The sequence below is a fragment of the Mauremys mutica genome, chromosome 3 (genome assembly GCF_020497125.1).
Source record: "Mauremys mutica isolate MM-2020 ecotype Southern chromosome 3, ASM2049712v1, whole genome shotgun sequence".
NCBI classification, from domain to species: Eukaryota; Metazoa; Chordata; order Testudines; family Geoemydidae; genus Mauremys; species Mauremys mutica.
Genome location: NC_059074.1, coordinates 172,543,447 through 172,561,024, shown reverse-complemented (window position 1 = coordinate 172,561,024; position 17,578 = coordinate 172,543,447). Strand labels below are relative to the sequence as shown.

The following is a 17,578-nucleotide window of genomic DNA, read 5'->3' as shown; positions in this document are numbered from 1 at the left end:
TGTCGCCATGGCCCATTTGACAGCAAGGCATTCTCTCTCGACTGCTGCATACTTCTGTTCTCGTGGGAGCAGCTTTCTGCTTAGGTAGAGAATCGGGTGTTCTTCATCTCCAATCATTTGGGACAGAACTGTCCCCAACCCCACCTCAGAGGCATGTGTCTGTAAAATAAAGTCCTTGGTAAAGTCCGGGGCTATGAGTACGGGGTCATTACAGAGGGCTGTCCGAAGGTCTACAAACACCCCTTCTGCAGCGTCGGTCCACCTCACCATGTCTGGACCTCGAGCCTTCACCAGATCCGTTAGAGGACTTGCCCTACTGGCGAAGTGGGGAATAAACCGTCGGTAGTAGCCTACCACGCCTAGGAATGCACGGACCTGCTTCTTTCGGGTCGGCCGGGGCCAGTTCTGAATCGCTTCTAGTTTATTAGTTTGGGGCTTCACTATACCTCTTCCTACAATATATCCCAGGTACCTAGCCTCTGCTAGTCCTATGGCACACTTAGCAGGATTAGCGGTGAGGCCAGCCTGCCTTAAGGTGCGTAGCACTGCCTCAACTTTCTCCAAGTGGGTTCCCCAGTCTGGCGTATGGATGATGACATCATCTAGGTATGCAGCTGCATAACTAGTATGGGGGCGTAGCAGCTTATCCATGAGGCGCTGGAATGTGGCTGGGGCCCCATGTAACCCAAAAGGGAGGACAGTGTACTGGAATAGCCCGTCAGGGGTGGAGAACGCTGTCTTTTCTTTCGCTTCTTTGGTCAGGGGAATCTGCCAATACCCTTTTGTCAGATCCAGTGTAGTCAAGAAACGGGCGCTACCCAGTCGGTCAACCAGTTCGTCGATGCGTGGTATGGGGTATGCATCAAACTGGGATTGTAGACAGGTTGGGCTCACCCCCCCCCGCGGCGCCTCCTGCTGGTGACTCTGGGAATTAGCTCAGTCGAGTGCTGGAGCGCCCTCTGCAGGCTGGTGATCCACCTGTCTTCAGGCCCCCGTGTCCCTCCCAGGACCCCGGTGCCCCTTTAACATGGGGTGCTGCCCCTGGCAGTAACCCCTTTCTCTCTGGGTCTCCTCTCCTTGGGGAACCCTCACCCTCTATCCCCACCTTGCCTCAGTATTGGCTACTGCCAGTCATTGTCTAGCCCCACACTCTGGGGCAGACTGCAGTATCAGCCTACTCATCACAGGCAAAGGGGTTTGGACCCGCTGCATTGGCCTACCCCTGGGCTGCCCTCTGCAACCCCCAGTACCAGTTGGCCCTTCGCTAGGCCACAGCCTGGGGCTTTCCAGGCTGGAGATCCCCAGCTCCTCAGCCTTTCCCCAGCCCTGCTTCACCCTAGGTACCTTGTCTCAGTCCCTGCAGCCAGGCCCTTCTTCCTCTTCAGGCAGAAGAAGACTGTCTGGGCTTCTGGCTTCCCTGGCCTTCTTATAAGGCCCTGTTCAGTTTGGGGCGTGGCCCCAGCTGCAGCCACTTCCCTAATCAGCCCAGCTTTTAGAGCCACCGCTCTCAAGCCCTGCCAGGCCACTTTTAAACCCCTCACAGCAGGAGCAGGGGCCACCCTGCTACAGGGATACTTCATTCAGTCGGCGAAAGTTATTACAGAATCTCGTGGTACCATCAGGTTTGGGCACTAGAACAATTGGACTGCACCACTGACTGTAGGATTCTTCGATAACGCCTAATTCTAACATTTTCTTTACTTCGGCCTTGATTTCTTCTCTTTTGGCTGCTGGGATTCGGTAGGGTCTCAGTGTTATTTTGGCTCCAGGGATCGTGCGGATATGGTGATAGGTCTCAGTCGTCCGCCCCGGTTTTGTAGAGAATACATCTCGGTTACGATTAATCATGTCGGCTGCCTCGATCTTTTGGATTGGCGTCAAGTCGGGTGATATCTTCACTTGCTCATGTATGTTATCCTCCTGGGGAAGAGTCTCCCGGGTGACTAAGCATGCCTCTCGATCATGCCAAGGTTTTAGAAGATTGATGTGGTAAATTTGCTCCGGTTTCCTGCGGCCTGGCTGCCGTACCTTATAGTTTACCTCTCCCACGGCTTCAATCACTTCATAGGGTCCCTGCCACTGGGCCAACAGCTTGCTTTCTGCTGTGGGCACAAGGACCATTACTCGATCCTTTGCTTGGAACCGTCGAAGCTTTGCTTGGTGGTTATAATGGGTCCGTTGGGTCTCCTGTGCTTTTTCCAAGTGTTCTCGTACAATGGGTGTAACTTGGTCTATCCGATCCCTCATCTGTAGTACATGCTCAACTATGTTCCTTCCGGGATTTGGCTCCTCTTCGCAGGCTTCTCTGGCTACATCCAATATGCCTCGGGGGTGGCGCCCATATAGTAGTTTGAATGGAGAGAAGCCTGTGGAGGCTTGTGGAACTTCCCGGATGGCAAACATGAGGTAAGGCAATAGGGTATCCCAGTCTTTCCCATCCCGGCTCACCACTTTTCTGATCATGGCCTTGAGGTTCCTATTGAACCTTTCCACAAGGCCGTCCGTTTGTGGGTGGTATACAGAGGTCCGTAGGGCTTGTACATGGAGCAATGAACAGAGATCTTTCATCAATTTAGACACGAAAGGTGTCCCTTGATCAGTCAGCATCTCCTTGGGTAGCCCAACCCGGGAAAATATCTGTACTAGCTCCTTAGCTATTGTCTTGGAAGCTGTGTTGTCTTCTCTAGGGGCCCAATCAGATCCATGGCTATGTGTTCAAATGGTACCTCTATTATTGGAAGGGGTATCAAAGGGGCCTGTAAGTGTGGGCGAGGGCTATGTAGCTGACACTCTGGACAAGAGGTGCAGTATCGCCTGACATCTTCATGTACACCTGGCCAGAAGAACCTCCGCAGGATCCTGGCCTGGGTTTTCTCTACCCCTAAGTGTCCTCCAAACAGGTGACTGTGGGCGAGGCTCAATATGGCTTTTTGATGTTTTCGGGGCACCAGAAGTTGATGTATCTCCTACTCCTGCATTTGCACCACACGGTACAGGAGATCTTTCTTCACTATAAAGTAGGGTACTGGACCTCGGACCTTCCCTTCCACTGCTATCCCATCTATCTCAGCCACCTCTTTCCTGACGTTATCATATCTGGGGTATTGGCTCATGGCCCCATGCACACATGTCACTGCTACACGTTTGGCTTGTAGCAGCTGGCTACTTTTTACCAGCTTACCCGATATAAGGGTGATAGCACTCCCTGAGTCCACTAGTGCTGTAGTCTCTGTTCCATTTATCTTCACTGGCCTGGTGTAGTTATGTGGGGCTAATGCAATGCCCGCAAGGTGGATAAGGGAGCATGGGACCTCCCAATCCCCCAAGTTGCATTGCATAGGTTCTTCGGTGCTGGGACACTGTGCTGCTATGTGTCCCCACTCCCCACATGCATAACATCTATAACTGTTTCTAGTCAGTCTCCCATCATGTGGGCTAGGGGGTTTAGTCCCAGGGTTCCCTTCACTCAGGCCAATCCCTTCCTTCTGGAGTTTCTGTGGGTTTTCAGCCCCCCTCTTCCTCCACCTAGGACTCCCCAGGGGTTTGGCTGTCCCTCCTTCCCGGGTTGGGGTTGGGTGTTTGCTACGTAAGGGGCTTTCCTTGCGTAGTTGGGTCAATTCTCTGGCTGTCATGCGTCTTTCTACCAGCGTGATCATCTCATCATAGGTGCACGGATCGTTCTGGTCTACCCATTTGCGGAGATCTGGTGGCAGTTCCCTCATGTACCGGTCGATGACCAGAACCTCCAGTACCTCTTCCGGACTCCGGGATTCTGTTTGCAACCATTTTCGTGCGAGATGGATGAGGTCATATAATTGGGACCGTGGGGTTTTGTCTTCCCGGTACCTCCACTCATGATACCGCTGGGCCCGTACTGCGGATGTTACCCCAGATCTGGCCAAGATCTCTGCCTTCAGCTGGGGGTAGTCTGCTGCAGCTTCTTCAGGCAGATCATGGAAGGCCTTCTGGGCCTCCCCACACAGGAATGGGGCAAGGATGCCAGACCACTGATCTCGAGGCCAGGCCTCCCGTAGGGCTGTCCTCTCAAAGGCCAGAAGGTATGCCTCTACATCATCCTCCCGCGTCATTTTCTGCAGCCAATGGTTAGCCCGTATGAGCCGTGTCCCATCATGCCCACGGTTCAGCTCTGCAAGGGTCTTTACCTGGCTTACCAGTTCCTGCAACATAGCTCGGTCTTGAACAGCTTGGTCCATCAGCAGGCGGTTAGTTTCTTGCTGCAGCCGCACTGCTTCTTGATGGGCAGCTGCCTGGACACGGATAGCCTCCTGCTGGGCCGCCATGGCTTGTATCAGTGCCCGTACTACATCATCCATTGTGGTAACAAATTGTAAACCCCCTTTTGTGTGTGTGTGTGTGTGTGTGTGTGTGTGTGTGTGTGTGTTTAAATCACCCTCCTTCTTCCGCCACGCTGTGCACACCAAAGATCCCACTCCTAACACCAGTTGTGGCAAAGTTCCTCCTCTCCTCTAGTAGGTCCTGCGCTTATTGGCGGATTTCCTCCCCTCAGTGGTCTTCCCCTTGGATGAAACCCACAGTCTGGATCACCTCCTCCTATGTCTGATTAGGAGTAGCGAGGCTTGGGGGGAACCCGGGCCCGCCCTCTACTCCGGGTTCCAGCCCAGGGCCCTGTGAATTGCAGCAGTCTCTATAGTGCTACTTGTAACCGCTGCTTGACCGCTACAGCTCCCTGGGCTACTTCCCCATAGCCTCCTTCAAACACCTTTTTTTATCCTCACCATAGGATCCTCCTGGTGTCTGTTACTGCTTGATTGTATGGTGTTTCCTCAATCCTCCAGTAGTACACCCTCTCAGTTCTTAGTTCCTTGTGTCTCTGGCTCCCAGTCCTCATACGCCCTTCCTTCCTCTGGCTCCTCCTCTTTGACTGGAGTGAGCTCCCCTTTTTATACCAGGTGCCCTGATTAGCCTGCCCTGATTGGCTGCAGGTGCTCCAATCAATGTAGCTCTCTCCGGTGCCTTCTAGAAAGTTCTTAATTGGCCCCAGGTGCCTTGATTAACCTGCCCTGATTGGCTGCAGGTGCTCCAATCAATGTAGCTCTCTCCGGTGCCTTCTAGAAAGTTCTTAATTGGCCCCAGGTGCCTTGATTACCCTGGAGCAACTGCCATTTTGGTTCCCATGGTACTAGGGATTTGCTTAGCCTGGGGCTAACATACCTGTTCCTCAGTACTTTCCTGTAGCCATCCGGCCTTGCTCCATCACAATACCTTCTCCCAGAAGTTTCCTCACCAATCCAAAAGCATTTGTTGGGCTGGGGTCAGAGTCATATGGGGCCATCCATCCGTCCCCTTCTCCTCTTCTGCCCCATGCTTCCTAGGTCTATGTCTGAGTTTTCCTTCTGTGATTCCTTTTAAAACTTCTCCTTTGTTGCCTCTGTCCCTTTGTCTTGCTGCTCCTAACTTTCCACTCTCTTCTCTTCCCCTGCATACAAATAGAAACTATCTTCTCTCAGGTCCAGCAAACCTTCTTAGCATGTCTATTGTCTGGTAACTAAAGCACAGTCACTAAAGTTAAGTACTCGCCACTGTCCCTAGGGCTGGGTATGTGCTAGGTCCTACCTGACCTTGATGGATACACATATAGAGAGATTCCATAATACAGCAATTACTTCATAATAGCAACCAGAATTCATAACTTGTATATAGATTCCCCAAATCATCACAGGTCCCTTATGTTCTCTCTGCCCCAGTTTGCTCATTTGTATTATGTTTATTAGTTTACAAAAAAAAGCTCAAAGACTATTATTAGCTTTAACTAAGCTTGAATCTTATTCCATAGAACTTGGATGGTATCTTACATTATTTTGACTAATCCTGTTTCTTTGGCATCATATCTTACAATGGAAATGAAAGTAATTGAGCGTGAAAGTTTAATTTCTGTATAGATCAGAATGAGAAATGGGTGGCAAGCATTCTGTTTTCATACAATTTGTGATTTTCAGGTCCTGCAATGAAAGCTGTGCAGGTCCTACAATGAAAGCTTTTAAAGCTTATTGTTAAACCTTGTAATTTTTCTTCTTCTCCAAAAACACTAGTTAACATGAGTGATTACGGCTTCTTATATTTTCAATTTAAAGAGACATCTGTTTTGTTTAGTTCATCAAGCCTTGCTCCAGCCCTAAAACCCAATGTATTATTATATACTGCCTCCTGGAGATTGATAAAGCTGCAATGTCTAGTATTTCTTGCTGAGCCTGTAAGACATATAATTGATGTCATTTTGCCAACAGAAGCCTAAATGGAAAGAATGTCAACAGGATTTTCCATTTATTAGAATACAGTGCCTGTCTGCCATGATTATACAAAAGTCACCAGGCTGAAATCCGTCTTCTTTATTATTTTTTCTAATTGTCAGAAATATGACTGTTTGGTGCTGGCAATGCCAACCACCCTCCCTACCTTCTCTTTTGTGAACATCACTAGTACCAGCATTTTGCACAAGCACCTGCTCTGAGTTTACTTTTTTTGTGGACATATTTAAGCATCCTGTGAAGAGGCAGCGCTGGAACTTTTTAACAGGACAGCTTCTCCTTTAATGTTTGATTAATGTAATATATCCAAGGAGGCTATTCATGGCATGATAGCTGTTCCTGAAGGTTCATATAAGGTTCAAACTGGTCCCGTTTTTCCCTACCAAAGAGTACAGTAGTGGGGCGTGTTTGTCTCTGTGTAGAATTATAGAATTGTAGGACTTGAGGGGACCTCAAGAGTTCATCTAGTCCAATCCCCTGCATTCATGGCAGGACTGAACATTATCTAGACCATCCCTGACAGGTGTTTGTCTAACCTGCTCTTAAAAGTCTCCAATGATGGAGATTCCACAACCTCCCTAGGCAATTTATTCTGGTGCTTATCACCCTTACAGTTAGGAAGTTTTTCCTAATGTCCAACTTAAACCAGCTGTGTTGCAATTTAAGCCCATTGCTGCTTCTCCTATCCACAGAGATTAAGAAGAATATTTTTTCTCCCTCCTCCTTGTAATAATTTTTTATGTACTTGAAAACTTGTATATTGTCCCCTCTCCATCTTCTCTTCCCCAGACTAAACAAACCCAAGTTTTTCAATCTTCCCTCATAGGTCATGTTTTTCTGGATCTCTAATCATTTTTGTTGCTCTTCTATGGATTTTCTCCAATTTGTTCACATCTTTCCTAAAATGTGGTGCCCAGAACTGGACACAATACTCCACAATACTTGAGGCCTAATCAGCGCGGAGTAAAGCAGAAGAATTACTTCTTGTGTCTTGCTAGCAACACTCCTGTTAATACATCCCAGAATGATGTTTGCTTTTTTTGCAACAATGTTACATTGTTGATTCATATGTAACTTGTGATCCACTATAACCCTCCAGGTCCCTTTCTGCAGCACTCTTTACAAGACAGTCATTTCCCATTTTGTACATGTGCAACTGATTGTTCCTTCCTAAGTGAAGTACTTTGTATTTGTCCTTATTGAATTTCATCCTATTTACTTCAGACCATTTCTCCAGTTTATCCAAATCATTTTGAATTTTAATCCTATCCTACAAAGCACTTGCAACCCCTCCCAGCTTGGTGTCATCTGCAAACTTTATAAGTGTACTCTCTCTGTCATTATCCAAATCATTGATGAAGATATTGAACAGAATTGGATCTACAACTGATCCTTGAAGGAACCCACTCAATATGCCCTTCCAGCTTGACTGTGAACCACTGATAACTACTCTCTGGGAACAGGTTTCAGAGTAGCAGCCGTGTTAGTCTGTATCCGCAAAAAGAACAGGAGTACTTGTGACACCTTAGAGACTAACACATTTATTTCAGCATAAGCTTTCGTGGGCTACAGCTCACTTCTTTGAATGCATAGAATGGAACACACAGACAGGAGAAAAAAAACCTCCTGCTGACGATTGCTCACCTCATTTGATTAGACTCTTCCACTTGGTATGCATACTTCCACCTTTTCATATTCTCTGTATGTATAAATATCTCCTGTCTGTGTGTTCCATTCTGTGCATCCGAAGAAGTGAGCTGTAGCCCACGAAAGCTTATGCTGAAATAAATGTGTTAGTCTCTAAGGTGCCACAAGTACTCCTGTTCTCTCTGGAAACAGTTTTCCAACCATTATGCACCCACCTTATAGTAGCTCCATGTAGGTTGCATGTATCAAGATAGAGCTAATCTTAACTTTGACTCTGCTTCTACCAGATGAGATATTTGAAATTTGAGTCTACGTATTAGTAGCAAATTATGAGGTTGGTTGTTTGGGACGCGCAGATAACAGTTGTGATGCACTTTCCCATATTTACTGCCACATTAGTGATGTCTGTGTTACCCCACACATGTGTGGCAAGTGTGGGCTGGTGTGAGACCATATGTACCTCTTTTAGGCTATGCATTATGTTTGTAGAATAATGAGATCAGAGATAAATGATCTTACTGTACGTTTTAGTATGGTTTTATGCCCAATAACAACTACAACCTTACAGCGTGCTTTGATATGTTAAATCACCTCCTTGAAGAACAAATGCATTATAATTTAGTACAATACGCTAGTGTTTTTCAACATTTTTTCATTTCCAGACCTCTAAAAATTTTCAAATGGAGGTACGGACCCCTATGGAAATTCAGCCTGTGCTCCACAAACCGCTACCATAGAAGTCTTAGACTGAAAATGACTAAACAGAATTCAACTATGAATGTTGCTCGTGTTCGGCATGGCATTTGACTCAGTATGAGAAAGGGTGCTAAGGTGTGGGCTTCTGTGGTAATGACAACACTTCCGGGTTTTACCCGTAGGTGGGATATTCACATATTTTTGATTGATCAGAAAAACGGAATGCCTTTTCTGTGATCTGAAACTTTATTTTCGTAGTCACCTTTCGCAGACCCCTTAGACATAGTCTGCGTACCCTGAGGGGTTCACGGAACACAGATTGAAAACCACTGCTATACTCCATGGTTTTTGATGATTGCAGTGCTCAGCTCCATCTGCTGGCTAATCCATGCAGCTGCATATCAGAGTTAGTTTTAGATGGCAGTGGCAGAAATAGAGACAAATTAATAAGGATAATATAAAGCAGTTACCAACATGACAATGGTGTGTAAATAAAACTTTTGTCCCTTTTGTGGATTGGAAGGAAAAGTGCACAGAAGAGCATCTTTTCTGAGAGAGATGGTGCTAAACCAAAAAACACATTTCTTTTTTATAGACTAGTGTTACTTTCCAATAGTGTCAGTAGACTGAAGTTCATTTTATATATATTTTAATTTATTTTGAAAAGCTGGATTTAATTTTGTTGCAAAAATTGATTCAGATGCGGATGGCTGCTGCCATTTTTCTGAGAAAGTCATGACACATGGAAACCAAACTGTCTAATTAGGAGCAAGATTAATTATTGTTTTGTTTGCCTAAAATGGAAGCTTGTCAGGTAGTTAAGGTCTTACTAATGACCTCCCCATTACAAATCCAGTCAATGACTAAAGCTATTGGATGTATACTGACTTTGTTATTGCTTCCTCATGCATTGAGGTGTAAACTTCTGTGAGATTGTTTTATTGCTGGTAGTGTGAGGGAGAGCACAAGAAGTATTGTTTTCAGTGTAAATGTATAATAGTTTCTTTGAAATCTAATTAAATGAATGACCCATGGCTGTGTACTGTCTAGACCCATTCACAGCCCTATTGCTTATCCCAGAGCTTATTCCTTAAAAGAAAGATGATTTAAATCAAGGAACAGGGACCTTCCTTCCTATACTCATGGTCATTTTCCTGAATGTCCTGAGATGTTCAGGTAATTCAAGGCTGGAATGAAAGCTGCATCTATTACTGTGTCATTTTCAGTTTGGCTTTTGTTTACAAAGGAAGAAATGTCTTGAGTGAGGCTGTGGGCTTGTTGAGATTAGAAAAATTTCACCTGTTTAAATAAATAATTTTATAATTGTCCTGGTTAAATGTTTGCAAACCTCTAATGTAGATGCCCTTAAATAAGTTAGCCCTAATGCTGGTAAATTTAATTCCCATTTAAGTGTATGTACATTAGGACCTAGAACCAGATTAATTAGATTGATTTAACATTGGTTTAGTTACATTGTTGTAGACTGGGGGCTAAAGGGGGCTAAATTTTTTAGACGGGTTTATGTAATTTAGCAGCCTAAATCGCTTTTTCAAAAGTAGTATAGGTATGTAGGAGCCTACATTTCATTGAAAATCAGTGGGATTTTTTAGGCTCCTAAATGCTTAAATCACTTTTGAAAACAGGACCAGGGCTCCTAAGTCATGTAGGTGTGTTTGAAAATTTTGTCCCAGGCCTATAATAATTTTTGTTCTGAAGGCCAAAAATTTAGACCTCTTAATCCTAATCTGAACCTACAATTCCAATTTTTTACCATTAAGAAAGAATCAACAAATAACATGAATGTGCCAGAAGTCCTCATTTGACACAGGGCAATTCAAAGCCATCTCTCCTGATTTCAATGCTGCTCCCTGCTGTGTCTCTGTCTCATCTAGGAAAAGTGGTCACTCAATACAAATGACTAATATCCCAACCTTTGAAGCACCAACACAGATTCTTCAGCGCGCACACGCACACGCGCGCGCACACACACACACACACACACAGAGTTGTTTTCTCTCTCTCATCATGAAACCATAGAAAAATAGACTCCCCAGGGGGAAGATTAACCACTGTGGCTAATGTTTGTGCAGCACTTTGAAAATGTAATGCACTATGTAAGTGTTGCTTATCATTTTTAGGCGCCAGTATGTAAGAGTTGAGGGAAATCTGAGGGCATCTCTTATTAACAGAGGGACTGGTAGCAGTAGTTGTTATAGGTAGGGGATGAGCCAAGGAGGAATTCTCCACCCCACTCCCCCAAAGGAAGTTTTGTTTGTAAAGGAAGTTTTGTTTTAACTTAGAGGGCAGAGCCCTAAGACTTCATCTAAAGTTTATATGAAGAAAGACACAGGACTCACAGTTCAGTGTGTGAATGTCTTGTATGCATCACTGCATTCTTGCTGTATCTTGCTTAAACCTGTCAAACCAATTGCAGTACTACAGCATTTGTAGTGTCTCAGTAATGAGTAGGGTTTGGCTACATTGTTTTACTTTTCACCCAGGGCAAAATAATTATTTCAAATTAGTTAAATTTACTGACTGTGTTAGATTTTTTTGTTGTTTTTCCATTGAATTCACATTTTATCAGGCTATTCTGAAGCCGTCAGTCCATCTCTATTTTCCCCCTCTCATACCCTCATCAGAAAACTCACATTCAGAGAGAGTAAGAGGGAAATGAGACTGGTTGCTTCACTGTGGAGCTGGAGGAACGAAGCACCCCCAACCATGCTGATTGAGTTCCACTGAAGACTTACTCACTTCCTTGGCAGTGCTCACTGAGGAATAGAAATCACCATACTAGAGAGAAGATTTGGAAGCTGTTATTCCAGGATCCATCACTGAAGATCATTAGGGTGCTCAATACAGTATCAGTAGGGTGACCATAATTTCCCAAAGGAAAAACAGGACACCGCAGGGGCCAGCCCAAAGCCCTCCTCCCTCCCCCCCGCGTGGGGCCGGCCTGAGCCCCCCTGCTGCCCACCACATGGGGACAGCCCAAGGCCCCCATATACCCCTGCAGGCCGGGTAGCCCAAGCCACCCACTGCTGCTCACCCACAAGGGGACAGCCCGAGGCCCCCTGCTGCCTGTCCACATGAGGCCAGCCTGGCCTAAGCCACTCTCCTGAGCCCTCCCTCCCGCACGGGGCTGGCATTGCTGCTCCCCGCCCTGCACATTCGTCCTCGCCCCACTTTAGTTTCATGATCAGTTGGCAAGAGCAAATGGGACAATGCCCAGTTTTGCTATAGAAGTTGGGACGGCCGGAATGGGGCTTAAAAAAGGGACTGTTCCAGCCAAATCAGGATGTATGGTCATCCTAAATATCAGTAACAGTATCAGCCTTGTTTAGTAATGTGATTAGTTCTGGCTTGTAGTATCTCAGTTCTGTTCTATTGCATCAAACTTAAAGTTTGCCTACAGGTTATCAGCCTTTAAGTAACACTTACTTTGTATATAGCGATTAGAAAATGTAAACGGGATGCGGGATATAATAAAAAAAGTGTGGTACTGAAAAAAATTGAGTGAAAATCATTTTCAGCAGATTCACAGAAAATGTATGTGTGGGAAATCTCAATTCCTTGACAGAATCAAACTGATTTTATAAAACTTTTCTACCTGTGAATCACCTTCCTAGTCTGCCCTCACTCTCCCCCGTACCCCCAAAAAGTTGCACAATGCGCTGTTCTCTAAAAAATACAACAATTTGGTTTTTCATAGGTGACGAAGCTGGAATGGAAATTAAAAACTAAAACTACAGCTTGATCTAAAAGCAAGCATGAAGAAAACGAGATTTTTTTTGGGCCGCTGCAGTATTGCTGATTTCATTCATAGGACTGGAAGGGACCTCAAGAGGTCATCCTTCACATGCCCTGCACTCATGGCAGGACTAAGTATTATCTAGACCAGGGGTGGGCAGGGTTGCACAACTGTATGGAGGGCCGGGTAGGGAAGGCTGTGCCTCCCCAAACAGCCTGGCCCCTGCTCCCTCCCACTTCCCACCCCCTGACTGCCCCCCTCAGAACTCCCAACCCCTCCAACCCCCCCTGCTCCTTGTCCCCTGACCGCCCCCTCCCGGCACACCCGCACCCTATCCAACCCCCCTGCTCCCTGTCCCCTGACTGGTCCGACCCCTATCCACACCCTTGCCCCATGACAGCCCCCCTGGGACTCCCACCTCCTATCCAACCGTCCTCTGCTCCTCATCCACTGACCACTCCCTCCCGGGATCCCCCACCCCTAACTCCCCCCCAGGATCCCACCCCCTTATCCAACTCCTCCCCTCCCCACTCCCTGTCCCCTGACTGCCCTCCTGACAGGCCCCCTGGGACTCCCACTCCCAACCCTCCCTGTTCCTCATCCCCTGATGTGGCCTGCGGGCCGTAGTTTGCCCATGTCTGATCTAGACCATCCCTGACAGATGCTCTTAAAAAAACTCCAGTGATGAGAATCCACAACCTCCCTGGGCAATTTATTCCATTGGTTAACCACCCTGACTGGAAGTTTTTCCTAATGTCCAACCTAACCTGCCCTTGTGGCAATTTAAGCTCATTGCTTCTTCTCCTGTCCTCAGAGGTTCAGGAGAATCATTTTTCTCCCTCCTCTTTGTAACAACTTTTTATGTACTTGAAAACTATTATAATGTTCCCTCTCCATCTTCTCTTCTCCAGTCTAAACAAACCCAATTTTTTCAATCTTCCCTCATAGGTCATGTTTTCTAAACCTTTTAATAATTTTTGTTGCTCTTCTCGGGACTGTCTCCAGCTTGTTCACATCTTTCCTGAAATGTGGCGCCCAGAACTGGACACAATACTCCAGTTTAGGTCTTATCAGCACAGAGCAGAGCAGAAGAATTACTTCTTGTTTCTTGCTTACAACACCACTCCTAATACATCCCAGAATGATGTTTGCTTTTTTTGCAACAGTGTTACACTGTTGACTCATATTTAGCTTGTGATTCACTATGACCCCATATCCCTTTCTGCAGTACTTCTTCCTAGGCAGTCATTTCCCATTCTGTATGTGTGCAAATGATTATTCCTTCCTAAGTGGAGTACTTTGAATTTGTCCTTGTTGAATTTCATCTTATTTTCTTCAGACCATTACTCCAGTTTGTCCAGATTATTTTGAATTTTAATTCTGTCCTCCAAAGCACTTGCAACCCCTGTATTGTCTGCAGACTTTGTATGTGTACTCTCTCTGTCATTATCCAGATCACTGACGAAGATATTAAAGAGCGCTCCCAGTGCTGGTAGCTACTCCCCTCGTGGGGGTGGGTTTTTTACAGCGCTGGGCTTGTGCCACAGCAGCGCTTTAATGTTGGTAGTGAAGACATACCCTAAGTTGTATTTCCCTAGTTTGTTTATGAGAAGGTCATGCAAGGTAGTATCAAAAGCCTTACTAAAGTCAAGATATACAACATCTACTACTTCCCCCTATCCACTAGGCTTGTTGCCCTGTCAAAGAAAGCTATTAGGTTGTTTTGACACAATTTGTTCTTGACCAATCCATGCTGACTGTTACTTACCACCTTATTATCTTCTAGGTTTTTGCAAATTGATTGCTTAATTATTTACTCCATGATTTTTCTGAGTACAGAAGTTAAGATGACTGGTCTGTAATTCTCTGGGTTGTCCTTATTTCCCTTTTGATAGATTTGCACTACTATATTTGCCCTTTTTCAGTCCTCTGGAATCTCTCCCTTCATCCATGACTTTTTGAAGATAATCGCTAATGGCTCAGATATCTCCTCAGTCAGCTCCTTAAGAATTCTAGGATGTATTTCATCAGGCCCTGGTGACTTCAAGACATAAGGATTGCCAAAGTGCTGTTTAACATGGAAGAGGGGAAGTAACTTTTATCGGTATTACCAGTACACCCTACTAAAGAGATGGTAGAAGAGATTGGAGTCAGGGAGGTGTAGCTGCGTGTGTTTGTGCTAGAACTTGTAGTTGAGGTAAGGAATGGGAGAAAGTGGAGAGAGAATCGGGATGAAAGTATACTAACATAGAAAGAGAAGAGGAAAGAAAAAACCCTGCTGAAATGTGCATCTCCCTGTGAAAACTTTTCTTTAACTAAAGTAAATCTGTGCCAAAGTTTTTCACACTCACACACCCTTGGAGGGACCTAGTAAATCACTTCAAAGAGAGATAATAGATAACGGAGTCTGTGTGATGTTGGTCTTACACAATGGACCTGGCATTCATCACCACCACCACAGGTGATGTCAGCAAATCAGTAGTGGCTGGTGTGATTGCAAAACTTCCAACCCAGCTGTCCTCTACTGCTGATCAATGAAGAATTTCAAGACAAGTGCCTGAAATCTAATCAGCTCTAGTTGTTAGTGAAGTAGATAAGTTATTCCAGCTGACCCTGAAACACTACTTCCTTTTTGTCCACCACTGTTTCAAATACCATGTTTCCAGTGGTTCTGTCTATGCCTTTTAAAATACCATTGCTCACATGCCAGTATGCATTATTTGTAGTTTCCCACCATTACAGTAGCACCTAAAGACTGCAATCAAAATTGAGGACCCATTGTTCTAACATAACATGTCCCTGCCTCCATGCTTTATATGAGAACATTGAGAGAGCCAGAGATTGTTATCTTAGAAGAGAGGCAGGAATAAGAGATATAATAGTCTGATTCTATAAATACCAGAAGATACAAAGATCAATTACCTCCTAAGGGAAGTTATGGGGGCACCATCACTTCATGTAATTTGTTTTAAGATAAACTGGACAAAATACCCAGCCTAAATGAGGAAATAAAAAACAATATCTAGATGCTGTAGCTCTATGAATAAAATATCAATACTTTACCATACGTCTGTATACAGAGCTAGATATTTCAAAGTACTTCCCAATATTTTCATTACCACAGTTGCAAAGTAAATAAAGCATACATCCAAAGATAACTCATCTTCACTACTTTCTGTATGGATGCTGTAGTGACTAAGTAAGACATGGTCTCTTGCAACTCCCCCAGTGATGTGAATAACTTTGATGGGAAATGCTGGCCAAGTAGGGGTGAGTTACTCAACAGCAGAATTTGTTAGGCAATTCTTTAATGTTGGTGCAGGACTTGCATGTTTAGAGACACACTGAGGTGTTAAAATCTCTCTTGGGTACTTTAGATAACACAGGTTGAGGATAAGGGAAAATAAGGGTCAAAGACATGCCTGGGTATTTTTAGTGATGCTTGAGAGTGTAGTAAAAAAGAGATTCCCTGCAGAGAAACAACAGCAGATTGAGGACTGGTCTACCCTAAAAATTTAAATTGTAGCTATGACGCCCTAACCCCAGATGTAGTCAGGTTAGATTGACAGAAAAATTCTCCTGCTGACCTAGCTACTCCCTTTCAGGGAGGTGGATTACCTACAGTGGTGGGAGAATCCTCCTGTTAGTATAGTGAGCTGTAACGATGCTGGTTCTGGTGGGACCCAACTGAGAGTGCCAATTCAAGACAAATTGCTTAAAGCAGGTAAGTTACAGTGCAAGGCTGGGGTTTCTATGCACACCAAGGCAAACCAAACCAGCCAAACAGAGAAAACTTTGGTTTACCCCACTGGCTAACCATACGTCACACAAGCAATTCCCTTAGACACTCCCAGTATCACCACCAGTGCCACTCGTTATGGGGAGAAATGGTTATGAAAACCAATGCCCCAGTAAAAGAAAAAACGTTCTCCCAATCCCAAAGGACCAAGCCCCAGACCCAGGTCAATATACAAATCAGATCTTACCCACAAATCATGCTGTTGCCAATCCTTTAGAATCTAAAATCTAAAGGTTTATTCATAAAAGGAAAAAGATACAGATGAGAGCTAGAATTGGTTAAATGGAATCAATTACATACAGTAATAGCAAAGTTCTTGGTTCAGGCTTGTAGCAGTGATAGAATAAACAGCAGGTTCAAATCAAGTCTCTGGAGTACGTCCACAGCTGGGATGGGTCATCAGGCCTTTGTGTAGAGCTTTCGTTTGTAGCAAAGTCCCTCCAGAGGTATGAAGGAGGATTGAAGACAAGATGGAGGAGCTGCAGCTGCTTTTTATAGTCTCTTGCCATGTGGTCTCTGCTTTCTTTGTCCCCAAGATAAGCTGTCCATCACATGTCATGGAAAAACTTCAGAGTTCTGTCCATAGGCATGTCCCTGCATACCTTGTTGAGTCACAAGGTATGTCTGCCTTCTCTCAATGGGTCAGTTGTATAGCTAATGGTCCTTAATGGGCCATCAAGCAGGCTAGGCAGAGCTGACATCAACTTGTCTGAGGTGTCACCCAGAAGCATAGCGTAAGTTTGAAATACAGACAGTATAGAGCCAATATTCATAACTTCAACTACAAAATGATACACACATATAGACAGCATAATCATAACTAGCAAATCATAACCTTGTCTTAAACACTCCTTTATAAAAGATTTGGTGCCACTACAGGACCTTGGTTGCAACAATGATCTATATGGTCCCAGTTCATGTCAATAACGTCACAAGCGTCTACACTAAAGTGGCAAAGAGTCCTGTGGCACCTTATAGATTAACAGACGTATTGAAGCATGAGCTTTCATGGATGAATACCCACTTTGTCGGATGCATGTAATGGAAATTTCCAGGGGCAGGTATAAATATGCAGGCAAGAATCAGGCTAGAGATAACGAGATTAGTTCAATCTAATGAGGCCATCTTCTAGTAGTTGAGGTGTGAACACCAAGGGAGGAGAAACTGCTTTTATAGTTGGCTAGCCATTGACAGTCTTTGTTTAATCCTGAGCTGATGGTGTCAAATTTGCAGATAAACTGAAGCTCAGCAGTTTCTCTTTGAAGTCTGGTCCTGAAGATTTTTTGCTGCAGGATGGCTACCTTTAAATCTGCTATTGTGTATCCGGGGAGATTGAAGTGTTCTCCTACAGGTTTTTGATATTGCCATTCCTAATATCTGATTTGTGTCCATTTA

The 17,578-nt window shown here is 44.9% G+C and overlaps 1 protein-coding gene across 2 annotated transcripts in view; it reads left to right on the top strand.

Moving 5' to 3' along the window:
• THADA (THADA armadillo repeat containing) overlaps positions 1-17,578 on the top strand; it is a 338,022-nt gene that overhangs the window by 296,300 nt on the left and 24,144 nt on the right. The window lies entirely within an intron of this gene.